We start from the raw sequence: 13,377 nt of genomic DNA, 5'->3' as shown, positions 1-13,377 counted from the left end.
CTAGGTTGCCCTCGAAGTTTTATGTTTAATGGTCAGAATGATTCAACCTTCTTATAATATGCTTGGTTAGCCTAGTTCTGGATTGGAAGGCATGGTGACTTTGAAATTAAAAACAAGGTTGGGTTTTATGAATGGAAGATCTTTGCTTGCTCTGTTTAATTACATCTTAATGAGTGTTTTCAAAGTTAACAAGAGCAAACTCAGTTAATATGTCTTGATAGGCAAGCTTGGCTAGCTAGTGGCCTCATGTATATATAACTGATGTGTACATGCTCTTGTTACACTCTAGTCTAACTGAGGCGATGTATAATCTGTTGGAAATATGCCCTAGAGGCAATAATAAATTGATTATTATTATATTTCCTTGTTCATGATAACCGTTTATTATCCATGCTAGAATTGTATTGATAGGAAACTCAGATGCATGTGTGGATACATAGACAACACCATGTCCCTAGTAAGCCTCTAGTTGACTAGCTCGTTAATCAATAGATGGTTACGGTTTCCTGGCCATGGACATTGGATGTCGTTGATAACGGGATAACATCATTAGGAGAATGATGTGATGGACAAGACCCAATCCTAAGCCTAGCACAAGATCATGTAGTTCGTATGCTAAAGCTTTTCTAATGTCAAGTATCATTTCCTTAGACCATGAGATTGTGCAACTCCCGGATACCGTAGGAGTGCTTTGGGTGTGCCAAACGTCACAACGTAACTGGGTGACTATAAAGGTACACTACGGGTATCTCTGAAAGTGTCTGTTGGGTTGGCACGAAACGAGATTGGGATTTTGTCACTCCGTGTAAACGGAGAGGTATCTCTGGGCCCACTCGGTAGGACATCATCATAATGTGCACAATGTGACCAAGGGGTTGATCACGGGATGATGTGTTACGGAACGAGTAAAGAGACTTGCCGGTAACGAGATTGAACAAGGTATCGGTATACCGACGATCGAATCTCGGGCAAGTACCATACCGCTAGACAAAGGGAATTGTATACGGGATTGATTGAGTCCTTGACATCGTGGTTCATCCGATGAGATCATCGTGGAACATGTGGGAGCCAACATGGGTATCCAGATCCCGCTGTTGGTTATTGACCGGAGAACATCTCGGTCATGACTACATGTCTCCCGAACCCGTAGGGTCTACACACTTAAGGTTCGATGACGCTAGGGTTATAAAGGAAGCTTGTATGTGGTTACCGAATGTTGTTCGGAGTCCCGGATGAGATCCCGGACGTCACGAGGAGTTCCGGAATGGTCCGGAGGTAAAGATTTATATATAGGAAGTCCTGTTTCGGCCATCGGGACAAGTTTCGGGGTCATCGGTATTGTACCGGGACCACCGGAAGGGTCCCGGGGGCCCACCAGGTGGGGCCACCTGCCCCGGGGGGCCACATAGGCTGTAGGGGGTGCGCCTTGGCCTACATGGGCCAAGGGCACCAGCCCCAAGAGGCCCATGCGCCTAGGGAACCCTAGAGGGAAGAGTCCTCAAGGGGGAAGGCACCTCCGAGGTGCCTTGGGGAGGATGGACTCCTCCCCCCCTCCTTAGCCGCACCCTTTTCTTGGAGTAGGGGGCAAGGCTGCGCCTCCCCCTTCTCCCCTGCCCCTATATATAGTGGAGGGGAGGGAGGGCATCCATACCTGAGCCCTTGGCGCCTCCCTCCCTCCCGTGACACCTCCTCCTCTCCCGTAGGTGCTTGGCGAAGCCCTGCAGGATTGCCACGCTCCTCCATCACCACCACGCCGTTGTGCTGCTGCTGGATGGAGTCTTTTTCAACCTCTCCCTCTCTCCTTGCTGGATCAAGGCGTGGGAGACATCATCGAGCTGTACGTGTGTTGAACGCGGAGGTGCTGTCCGTTCGGCACTAGGATCATCGGTGATCTGAATCACGACGAGTACGACTCCATCAACCCCGTTCACTTGAACGCTTCCGCTTAGCGATCTACAAGGGTATGTAGATGCACTCTCTTTCTACTCGTTGCTGGTTTCTCCATAGATAGATCTTGGTGATGCGTAGGAAAATTTTGAATTTCTGCTACGTTCCCCAACAGTGGCATCATGAGCTAGGTCTATTGCGTAGATTCTTTGCACGAGTAGAACACAAAGTAGTTGTGGGCGTCGATATTGTTCAATACGCTTGCCGTTACTAGTCTTATCTTGATTCGGCGGCATCGTGGGATGAAGCGGCCCGGACCAACCTTACACGTACGCTTACGTGAGACCGGTTCCACCGACAAACATGCACTAGTTGCATAAGGTGGCTGGCGGGTGTCTGTCTCTCCCACTTTAGTCGGATCGGATTCGATGAAAAGGGTCCTTATGAAGGGTAAATAGCAATTGGCATATCACGTTGTGGTTCATGCGTAGGTAAGAAACGTTCTTGCTAGAAACCCATAGCAGCCACGTAAAACATGCAAACAACAATTAGAGGACGTCTAACTTGTTTTTGCAGGGTATGCTATGTGATGTGATATGGCCAAAAGGATGTGATGAATGATATATGTGATGTATGAGATTGATCATGTTCTTGTAATAGGAATCACGACTTGCATATCGATGAGTATGACAACCGGCAGGAGCCATAGGAGTTGTCTTTATTTATTTGTGACCTGCGTGTCAACTTAAACATCATGTAATTACTTTACTTTATTGCTAACCGTTAGCCATAGTAGTAGAAGTAATAGTTGGCGAGGCAACTTCATGAAGACACGATGATGGAGATCATGATGATGGAGATCATGGTGTCATGCCGGTGATGATGATGATCATGGAGCCCCGAAGATGAAGATCAAAAGGAGCAAAATGATATTGGCCATATCATGTCACTATTTGATTGCATGTGATGTTTATCATGTTTATACATCTTATTTTCTTAGAAGGACGGTAGTAAATAAGATGATCCCTTACAACAATTTCAAGAAGTGTTCTCCCCTAACTGTGCACCGTTGCGACAGTTCGCTGTTTCAAAACATCACGTGATGATCGGGTGTTTTATTCAGACGTTCAAATACAACGGGTGTTGACGAGCCTAGCATGTACAGACATGGCCTCGGAACACACGCGAAACACTTAGGGTTAACTTGACGAGCCTAGCATGTACAGACATGGCCTCGGAACACGGAGACCGAAAGGTCGAGCATGAGTCGTATAGAAGATACGATCAACATGAAGATGTTCACCGATGATGACTAGTCCGTCTCACGTGATGATCGGACACGGCCTAGTTTGACTCGGATCATGTAATCACTTAGATGACTAGAGGGATGTCTATCTGAGTGGGAGTTCATAAGATGAACTTAATTATCCTGAACATAGTCAAAAGGATTTTGCAAATTATGTCGTAGCTCACGCTATAGTTCTACTGTTTAGATATGTTCCTAGAGAAAAATTAGTTGAAAGTTGATAGTAGCAATTATGCGGACTAGGTCCGTAAACTGAGGATTGTCCTCATTGCTTCATAGAAAGCTTATGTCCTTAATGCACCGCTCAGTGTGCTGAACCCCAAACGTCGTTTGTACACGTTTTGATAACTACGTGATAGTTCAGTTAAACGGTTTAGAGTTGAGGCACCAAAGACGTTTTTGAAACATCGCGAAACATATGAGATGTTTTGAGGGCTGAAATTGGGATTTCAGGCTCGTGCCCATGTCAAGAGGAATAAGACCTCCGATGACTTTCTTAACCTGCAAACTAAGGAGAAAAGCTCAATTGTTGAGCTTGTGCTCAGATTGTCTGAGTACAACAATCATTTGAATCGAGTGGGAGTTGATCTTCCAGATAAGACAGTGATGGTTCTCCAAAGTCATTGCCACCAAGCTGTTAGAGCTTCGTGATGAACTATAACATATCAGGAATAGATATGATGATCCTTGAGGTATTCGCGATGTTTGACACCGCGAAAGTAGAAATCAAGAAGGAGCATCAATTGTTGATGGTTGGTGAAACCACTAGTTTCAAGAAGGGCAAGGGCAAGAAGGGATACTTCATGAAACGGCAAATCAGCTGCTGCTCTAGTGAAGAAACCCAAGGTAAAAACCAAACCCGAGACTAAGTGCTTCTGTAATAAGGGGAACAACCACTAGAGCAGAATTACCCTAGATACTTGGTAGATAAGAAGGCTGGCAAGGTCGATAGAAGTATATTGGATATACATTGTGTTAATGTGTACTTTGCTAGTACTCCTAGTAGCACCAGGGTATTAGATACCGGTTCGGTTGCTAAGTGTTAGTAACTCGAAACAAAAGGCTACGGAATAAACGGAGACTAGCTAAAGGTGAGCTGACGATATGTGTTGGAAATTTTTCCAAGCTTGATATGATCAAGCATCGCACGCTCCCTCTGCCAAAGAGATTGGTGTTAAACCTAAATAATTGATATTTGGTGTTTGCGTTGAGCATAGACATGATTGGATTACGTCTATCGCAATACGGTTATTCATTTAAGGAGAATAATGGTTACTCTGTTTATTTGAATAATACCTTCAATGGTCTTACACCTAAAATGAATGGTTTATTAAATCTCGATCGTAGTGATACACATGTTCATGCCAAAAGATAGTAATGATAGTACCACCTACTTGTGGCACTGCCACGTAAGTCATATCGGTATAAAACGCATGAAGAAGCTCCATATTGATGGATCTTTGGGCTCACTCGTTTTTGAAAAGTTTGAGACATGCGAACCATGTCTATTGGTGTATATGCATGAAGAAACTCCATGCAAATGGACCGTTTTGACTCACTTGATTTTGAATCACTTGGGACATGCAAATCATACCACACGGGCAAGATGACTGAAAAGCCTCGTTTTCAGTAAGATGGAACAAGATAGAAACTTGTTGGAAGTAATACATTTTGATGTGTACAGTCCAATGAGTGCTGAGGCATGTAGTGGATATTGTTATGTTCTTACTTCACAGATAATTTGAGTGGATGTTGAGTACATTTACTTGATGAATCATGAGTCTGAATTATTGAAAGGTTCAAGTAATTTCAGGGTGAAGTTGAAAGATCGTCGTGACAAGAGGATAAAATATCTATGATATGATCATAGAGATGAATATCTGAATTACGAGTTTGGCACAGAATTAAGACATTGTGGAAATAGTTTCACAACTAATACAGCCTGGAACACCATAGTGTGATGGTGTGTCCGAACATCATAACTGCACCCTATTGGATATGATGCATACCATGATGTCTCTTATCGAAGTACCACTATAGTTTATGGGTTAGGCATTAGAGACAACCACATTCACTTTAAATAGGGCACCACATAATTCCGTTGAGATGATACCGTATGAATTATGGTTTAGAGAAACCTAAGCTGTCATTTCTTAGAAGTTTGGGGCTGCGATGCTCATGTGGAAAAGTTTCAGGCTGATAAGCTCGAACCCAAAGCGGATAAATGCATCTTCATAGGACACCCAAAACAGTTGGGTATACCTCCTGTCTCAGATTCGAAAGCAATAAGGGATTGTTTCTAGAATCAGGTCCTTTCTCGAGGAAAAGTTTCTCTCGAAAGAATTGAGTGGGAGGATGGTGGAGACTTGATGAGGTTATTGAACCGTCACTTCAACAAGTGTGTAGCAGGGCACGGGAAGTTGTTCCTGTGGCACGTACACCAACTGAAGTGGAAGCTTATGATAGTGATCATGAAACTTCGGATCGAGTCACTACCAAACCTCGTGGGATGACAAGGATGCATACTACTTCAGAGTTGTACGTAATCCTGTCTTGGAAGTCATGTTGCTAGACAACAATGAACCTACGAGCTATGGAGAAGCGATGGTGGGCCCGGATTCCGATAAATGGCTCAAGGCCATAAAACCCGAGAGAGGATCCATGTATGAAAACAAAGTGTAGACTTTGGAAGAACTACTTGATGGTCGTAAGGCTGTTAGGTACATATGGATTTTGAAAGGAAGACATGCAATGATGGTAAGTGTCACCATTGAGAAAGCTCGACTTGTCGTTAAGATGTTTTTCGACAAGTTCAAGGAGTTGACTACGATGAGACTTTCTCACTCGTAGCGATGCTAAGAGTCTGTTGGAATTATATTAGCAATTACTGCATTATTTATGAAATCTTGCAGATAGGATGTCAAAACATTGTTTCCTCGACGATTCTTGAGGAAAGGTTGTATGTGATACAACCGGAAGGTTTTGTCTATCCTGAAATATGCTAATAAGTATGCAAAGCTCCAGCAATCCTTCTGAGGACTGGAGTGAGCATCTCGGAGTTGGAATGTATGCTTTGATGATGATCAAAGATTTTGGGTGTATACAAAGTTTATGAGAAACTTGTATTTCCAAAAAGTGAGTGGGAGTACTATAGAATTTCTGATGAGTATATGTTGTTGACATATTAATGATCAGAAATGACGTAGAATTTCTGGAAAGCATATAGGGTTATTTGAAAGTGTTTTTCAATGGAAAACCTGGATTAAGCTACTTGAACATTGAGCATCAAGATCTATAAGGATAGATCAAAACGCTTAATAGTACTTTCAAATGAGCACATGCCTTGACGTGATCTTGAAGGTGTTCAAGATGGATCAGTCAAAGAAGGAGTTCTTGCCTGAGTTGTAAGGTATGAAGTTAAGACTTAAAGCTCGACCATGGCAGAATAGAGAGAAAGGAACGAAGGTCGTCCCCTATGCTTAAGACATAGGCTCTACAGTATGCTATGCTGTGTACCGCACCTGAAGTGTGCCTTACCATGAGTCAGTCAAGGGGTACAAGAGTGATCCAAGAATGGATCACAGGACATCGGTCAAAGTTATCCTTAGTAACTAGTGGACTAAGGAATTTTCTCAATTATGGAGGTGGTAAAAGAGTTCGTCGTAAAGGGTTACGTCGATGCAAGCTTAACACCTATCCGGATAGCTCTGAGTAGAGATACCGGATACGTATAATGGAGCAACAATTTAGAATAGCTCCAAGTAGAACAGTTATTTGGAATAGCTCCAAATAGAACGTGGTAGCTGCATCTAGGAGATGACATAGAGATTTGTAAAGCACACACGGATCTGAAAGGTTCAGACCCGTTGACTATAACCTCTCTCACAAGCATAACATGATCAAACCCAGAACTCATCGAGTGTTAATCACATGGTAAATGTGAACTAGATTATTGACTCTAGTAAACTCTTTGGGTGTTAGTCACATGGGGATGTGACCTTGAGTGTTAATCACATATCGATGTGAACTAGATTATTGACTCTAGTGCAAGTGGGAGACTGTTGGAAATATGCCCTAGAGGCAATAATAAATTGATTATTATTATATTTCCTTGTTCATGATAATCGTTTATTATCCATGCTAGAATTGTATTGATAGGAAACTCAGATGCATGTGTGGATACATAGACAACACCATGTCCCTACTAAGCCTCTAGTTGACTAGCTCGTTAATCAATAGATGGTTACGGTTTCCTGGCCATGGACATTGGATGTCGTTGATAACGGGATCACATCATTAGGAGAATGATGTGATGGACAAGACCCAATCCTAAGCCTAGCACAAGATCATGTAGTTCGTATGCTAAAGCTTTTCTAATGTCAAGTATCATTTCCTTAGACCATGAGATTGTGCAACTCCCGGATACCGTAGGAGTGCTTTGGGTGTGCCAAACGTCACAACGTAACTGGGTGACTATAAAGGTACACTACGGGTATCTCTGAAAGTGTCTGTTGGGTTGGCACGAATCGAGATTGGGATTTTGTCACTCCGTGTAAACGGAGAGGTATCTCTGGGCCCACTCGGTAGGACATCATCATAATATGCACAATGTGACCAAGGGGTTGATCACGGGATGATGTGTTACGGAACGAGTAAAGAGACTTGCCGGTAACGAGATTGAACAAGGTATCGGTATACCGACGATCGAATCTCGGGCAAGTACCATACCGCTAGACAAAGGGAATTGTATACGGGATTGATTGAGTCCTTGACATCGTGGTTCATCCGATGAGATCATCGTGGAACATGTGGGAGCCAACATGGGTATCCAGATCCCGCTGTTGGTTATTGACCGGAGAACATCTCGGTCATGACTACATGTCTCCCGAACCCGTAGGGTCTACACACTTAAGGTTCGATGACGCTAGGGTTATAAAGGAAGCTTGTATGTGGTTACCGAATGTTGTTCGGAGTCCCGGATGAGATCCCGGACGTCACGAGGAGTTCCGGAATGGTCCGGAGGTAAAGATTTATATATAGGAAGTCCTGTTTCGGCCATCGGGACAAGTTTCGGGGTCATCGTATTGTACCGGGACCACCGGAAGGGTCCCGGGGGCCCACCGGGTGGGGCCACCTGCCCCGGGGGGCCACATGGGCTGTAGGGGGTGCGCCTTGGCCTACATGGGCCAAGGGCACCAGCCCCAAGAGGCCCATGCGCCTAGGGAACCCTAGAGGGAAGAGTCCTCAAGGGGGAAGGCACCTCCGAGGTGCCTTGGGGAGGATGGACTCCTCCCCCCCTCCTTAGCCGCACCCTTTTCTTGGAGTAGGGGGCAAGGCTGCGCCTCCCCCTTCTCCCCTGCCCCTATATATAGTGGAGGGGAGGGAGGGCATCCATACCTGAGCCCTTGGCGCCTCCCTCCCTCCCGTGACACCTCCTCCTCTCCCGTAGGTGCTTGGCGAAGCCCTGCAGGATTGCCACGCTCCTCCATCACCACCACGCCGTTGTGCTGCTGCTGGATGGAGTCTTTTTCAACCTCTCCCTCTCTCCTTGCTGGATCAAGGTGTGGGAGACATCATCGAGCTGTACGTGTGTTGAACGCGGAGGTGCTGTCCGTTCGGCACTAGGATCATCGGTGATCTGAATCACGACGAGTACGACTCCATCACCCCCGTTCACTTGAACGCTTCCGCTTAGCGATCTGCAAGGGTATGTAGATGCACTCTCTTTCTACTCGTTGCTGGTTTCTCCATAGATAGATCTTGGTGATGCGTAGGAAAATTTTGAATTTCTGCTACGTTCCCTAACATAATCTGGCTTGCCAATGGCTTTTATCACAAAAAATGACCTGGAGCTCATGCTATTGGATGAGAATGCAGAGCCCAAAGCACTGCCACCAATAGTTTCTCCGAGGAGCTGGAAACTGGCAAAGGTGGCTTTGCGATTGTTTATAAGGTACCGTGCTCTTACTGATAAAAAGACTGTCTGAAATATAAACTTGTGTTTATCCATTCGTCTCCTGGCTGCAGGCAACACTTGAGCATGGAGCCATCGCTGTAAAGAAATTGTCCAATACGTACAAGTATGAGAAAGAATTTGAACGAGAGGTTGAATGCCTCATGCAGGTGAAGCACACGAATATCGTATGATTCCTGGGGTATTGTTCAGACACGCAACGGAGTATGCAATGGCATGAAGGAAAATTCATCATGGCATGTATACAACAAAGGTTGCTCTGTTTTGAGTATCTACCAAATGGAAGTCTAGATGCTTATATCAAGGGTATGACCATGTTCCCATATTGATTTTCTTCAATGGAGATTACTTGGTTCGTAAAATAAATTCCTATCCTGCATTCAGCAATTAAGAAACTCAATTGTCTCAAACATATATTAAATTAAATCAAATTTCTCGCGCCTCTTTTGTAGATGTTGAGAAATGTTGCATGGAAAAAAAAAATCTACGCACATGCAAGATTTATCAAGGAGATGCATAGCAACGAGAGAAAGAGTGTGTCTACGTACCCTCGTAGACCGTAAGCGAAAGCGTTTGTTAACGCGGTTGATGTAGTCGAACTTCTTCGCGGTCCAACAGATCGAGTACCGAACATAAGGCAGGAGGGGCCACCCCTCCCCTTTCCTTCCCCATAGGGCTGGCCGACCAAGGAATGGGTGCACCAGCCCCTTTGTGGGTTGGTATGTGCCCCCTTGGCCCATTAGGCCCATACACCTACCGGGGGTGTCCGGAACCCCTTCCGGTGACCTGATGACTACCCGGTGCATCCCGAAACTCTTTCGGTGTCAGAATACCATCGTCCTATATATCAATTTTTATCCGTCGACCATTTCGAGACTCCTCGTCATGTCCGTAATCTCATCCAGGACTCCGAACAACATTCGGTCACCAAATCATAGAACTCATATAACAATATATCGTCAAGAAATGTTAAGCGTGTAGACCCTGCGGGTTCGAGAACTATGTAGACATGACTGAGACACCTCTCCGGTCAATAACCAATAGCGGAACCTGGATGCCCATATTGGCTCCTACATATTCTACGAAGATCTTTATCGGTCAAACCGTTATGACAACATGCATAATTCCCTTTGTCCATCGGTATGTTACTTGCCCGAAATTCGATTGTCTGTATCTTCATACCTAGTTTATTCTGTTTACCAGCAAGTCTCTTTACTCGTTCGATAATACATCAACCTGTAACTAACTCCTTAGTCACTTTGTTTGCAAGGCTCCTTATGATGTGTATTACCAAGAGGGCTCCGGTACTTGGAGTGACAAATCCTAATCTCGATCTATGTCAACTCAACAAACACCTTCGGAGATACCTGTAGAGCATCTTTAGGATCACCCAGTTACATTGTGACGTTTGATAACACAAAGTATTCCTCCGGTATCCGGGAGTTGCATAATCCCATAGTCCAAGGAATATGTATTTGACATTAAAAAGGCAATATCAATAAACTGAACGATCAATATGCTATAAGCTAACAGATGGGTCTTGTTCCTCACATCATTCTCCTAGTGATGTGATCCCGTTATCAAATGACAACACATGTCTATGGTTAGAAAACCTTAACCATCTTTGATCAACGAGCTAGTCTAGTATAGGCTTACTTGGGACACGGTATTTATTTATGTGTTCACACATGTATTTAAGTTTTCGATCAACACAATTCTAGCATGAATAATAAACCTTTAAGGAAATATAAAATAACAACTTTATTATTGCCTCTAGGGCATATTTCGTTCACTAGATTCATCCGCAGAATTTGAATGGGGAAAGCATTACCAAGCAATAAAAGGGATATGCGAGGGGTTAACTTATCTTCATCAAAACAATATTCGGCACTAAGATTTAAAACCCTGTAATATATTACTGGATGAAGATATGATGCCGAAAACACGGGTCATCACTAAAAATGTTATGGGGACGCCATAAAGCCCAATAACACTTCTTAAGCTATACTATATCGTAATCTTATATTGCACTCACTCTGCATATTAGTAATTGAACAGACTATATGTATTTGTAGGGGATATTTGGCACTGGAATTCATTGGCGGTGTAATCACACACAAGTTTGAATTATATAGCCTTGGAGTTGTAATTATAGAGATGTGGACAGGAAAGAAGGGGTATCAAACTATCGAGAATGTAAGAACAATTTATATGTCACCATTCCAAGTTAATTTTAAAATAAAGATCTTTCGGATAGTATTTATTTTAAAAAGGCTGATCTGTTTCATAACGTAATTATGGTTGTGTTTTCCAAGGAACTTGAATGTGTGAGTAATACAGTGTTGGATACATCGCAATGGGAACAAATGAGTGTGTGCGGAGATTGGGATAGAGTGCACAAAACTCGACCCAGCAGAGAGACCAGATATGAAGCATATATTAGATATACTTGCTGAAACAGAAAAGGTGAATTGTCCGGAGCAATCAGCGGATTGCAATGACAAGCAGTTATGTTCAGATACTGCAAGACAACATGTTCGAGGCACGATGTCCAAGGTGATTTCATTAGTTTCGCTTAGATGTATCCCTTTTAGATATGGTGATTTTGGATTCATATATCATACTATAGATGTTACTATTTACATTATTTTTTACTATGTTTGTCACTTTTTTACTCCGTTTTGTACCTGCTAGCAGTTTGCCCAAAAATGCGCCCGCCACCTGTGGTCAACTTTTATCTACGGATTGTCCAATTTAATTTCATTTATTGTTTCTGATTTTGACTGGTGTTTTGTTGGATCAGAAAGTATCGATGAAGCATAATCCCGATGCTATGCATTCCCTGGATACACATCGAACAGAGCCATGGTGAGTGCATATATTGCTATCTAGCATAATATGGGACATGTACGTATTTTTCCCTTTGTTCAAGTGAATGTGTTGGATGTCATCATATCCTACAATAAAATTCATACACACAGGATTTCAACCGGTCATGATAGTGGATATGTTCGCAGCTGGAACCATGAGACAATGAAGGCAAGCTAATGCATTACCTGAATATCTGTAGTTATGTTAATCTTTCAATATATATACTGCTGCTAAATTTATATATGCTGGAAAGTGAAAATGTACGCCTCGGCGTCTCAGCTGAACTAACAAAGTCATTTTCTACTGCATGCAGCAACCAATTAATCAGTTTAAAGTCTCAGGGGATGCAGGTATTCTTTCTGGCTCGTATCTAGGTAGTAACAATTTATCTTGGTTGTCGTATAAATATATACTGCCAAGTGACTACTAATTAATTAAATTGACCGCTCTCACTGCAGTAAGCATCATCAAATTTATTGCAAGAAAGGAATGGATTGTAACTATAACAAGTTACGGTGAACTCCATGTCTATGGCTGTGCGTGTGCAACAAAAATTGAAAAGATCACAAGTGTTGGACCTAGTTGCCCCCCCTCCCATGGGGACTTCAACTCCATTACTAGCCGTTCATCCAGTCGTCCAGTATGTGTTGTCACCGGATATAGTGCTTTTAGACTGGGATCTCTGCTGGAAGCGCAAACAAAGTTTTCATTTTGTTTTTCGAAAAGGGGGGATTCCCCAACCTCTGCATCAGAAAGATGCATACGGCCATCTTATTAACCAAATAAAGAAATACCTACATGGTTCCAAAAATCTCCAAAAGTAATAAAAAAGTACAGAAAGCTCACACAGAGCCAAAAAAAGGCTAGAAACACCCACTAGCCAAGACAAGACACTATCAGAAACTACACTTTTCCTTAGGGTGACCTATTTTCCTGTGAGGCCCGAAGCATCTCACAGGAATAATAATTTTCATGGCGGGCATACTTAAGCCCCGAGGAAAATAGTTCATTTTACTGTAGGCTAGTATATAACACACAGAAAAATGAATTGTCCTGTGAGGCTAGCCCACAGGAAAGTACTCAGGCCAGCCCATTGCGCGCCAAAATATTCGCGCGCGCGCGAAGGCCCATGCGAATTTCTTTTTCCCTGTGCGCAGCGGCCCACGGGAGAAAAAATGACGCTTCAAGACAAATGTAAACCCTACTAGAAAGTTCCCCAATCCACATCCCAGACCCCAGCCGCCACCCCACCCCGCCGTCGTTCTCGCTCACAGCCGCCGCCCCCACCCCACCGTTGTTCTCGCCCACGGAGGCCGCCCCCACCCCACCGCCTTGCCCA

The sequence above is a fragment of the Triticum aestivum genome, chromosome 7B, assembly GCF_018294505.1.
Source record: "Triticum aestivum cultivar Chinese Spring chromosome 7B, IWGSC CS RefSeq v2.1, whole genome shotgun sequence".
NCBI classification, from domain to species: Eukaryota; Viridiplantae; Streptophyta; class Magnoliopsida; order Poales; family Poaceae; genus Triticum; species Triticum aestivum.
This window is presented reverse-complemented; position numbering follows the sequence as displayed.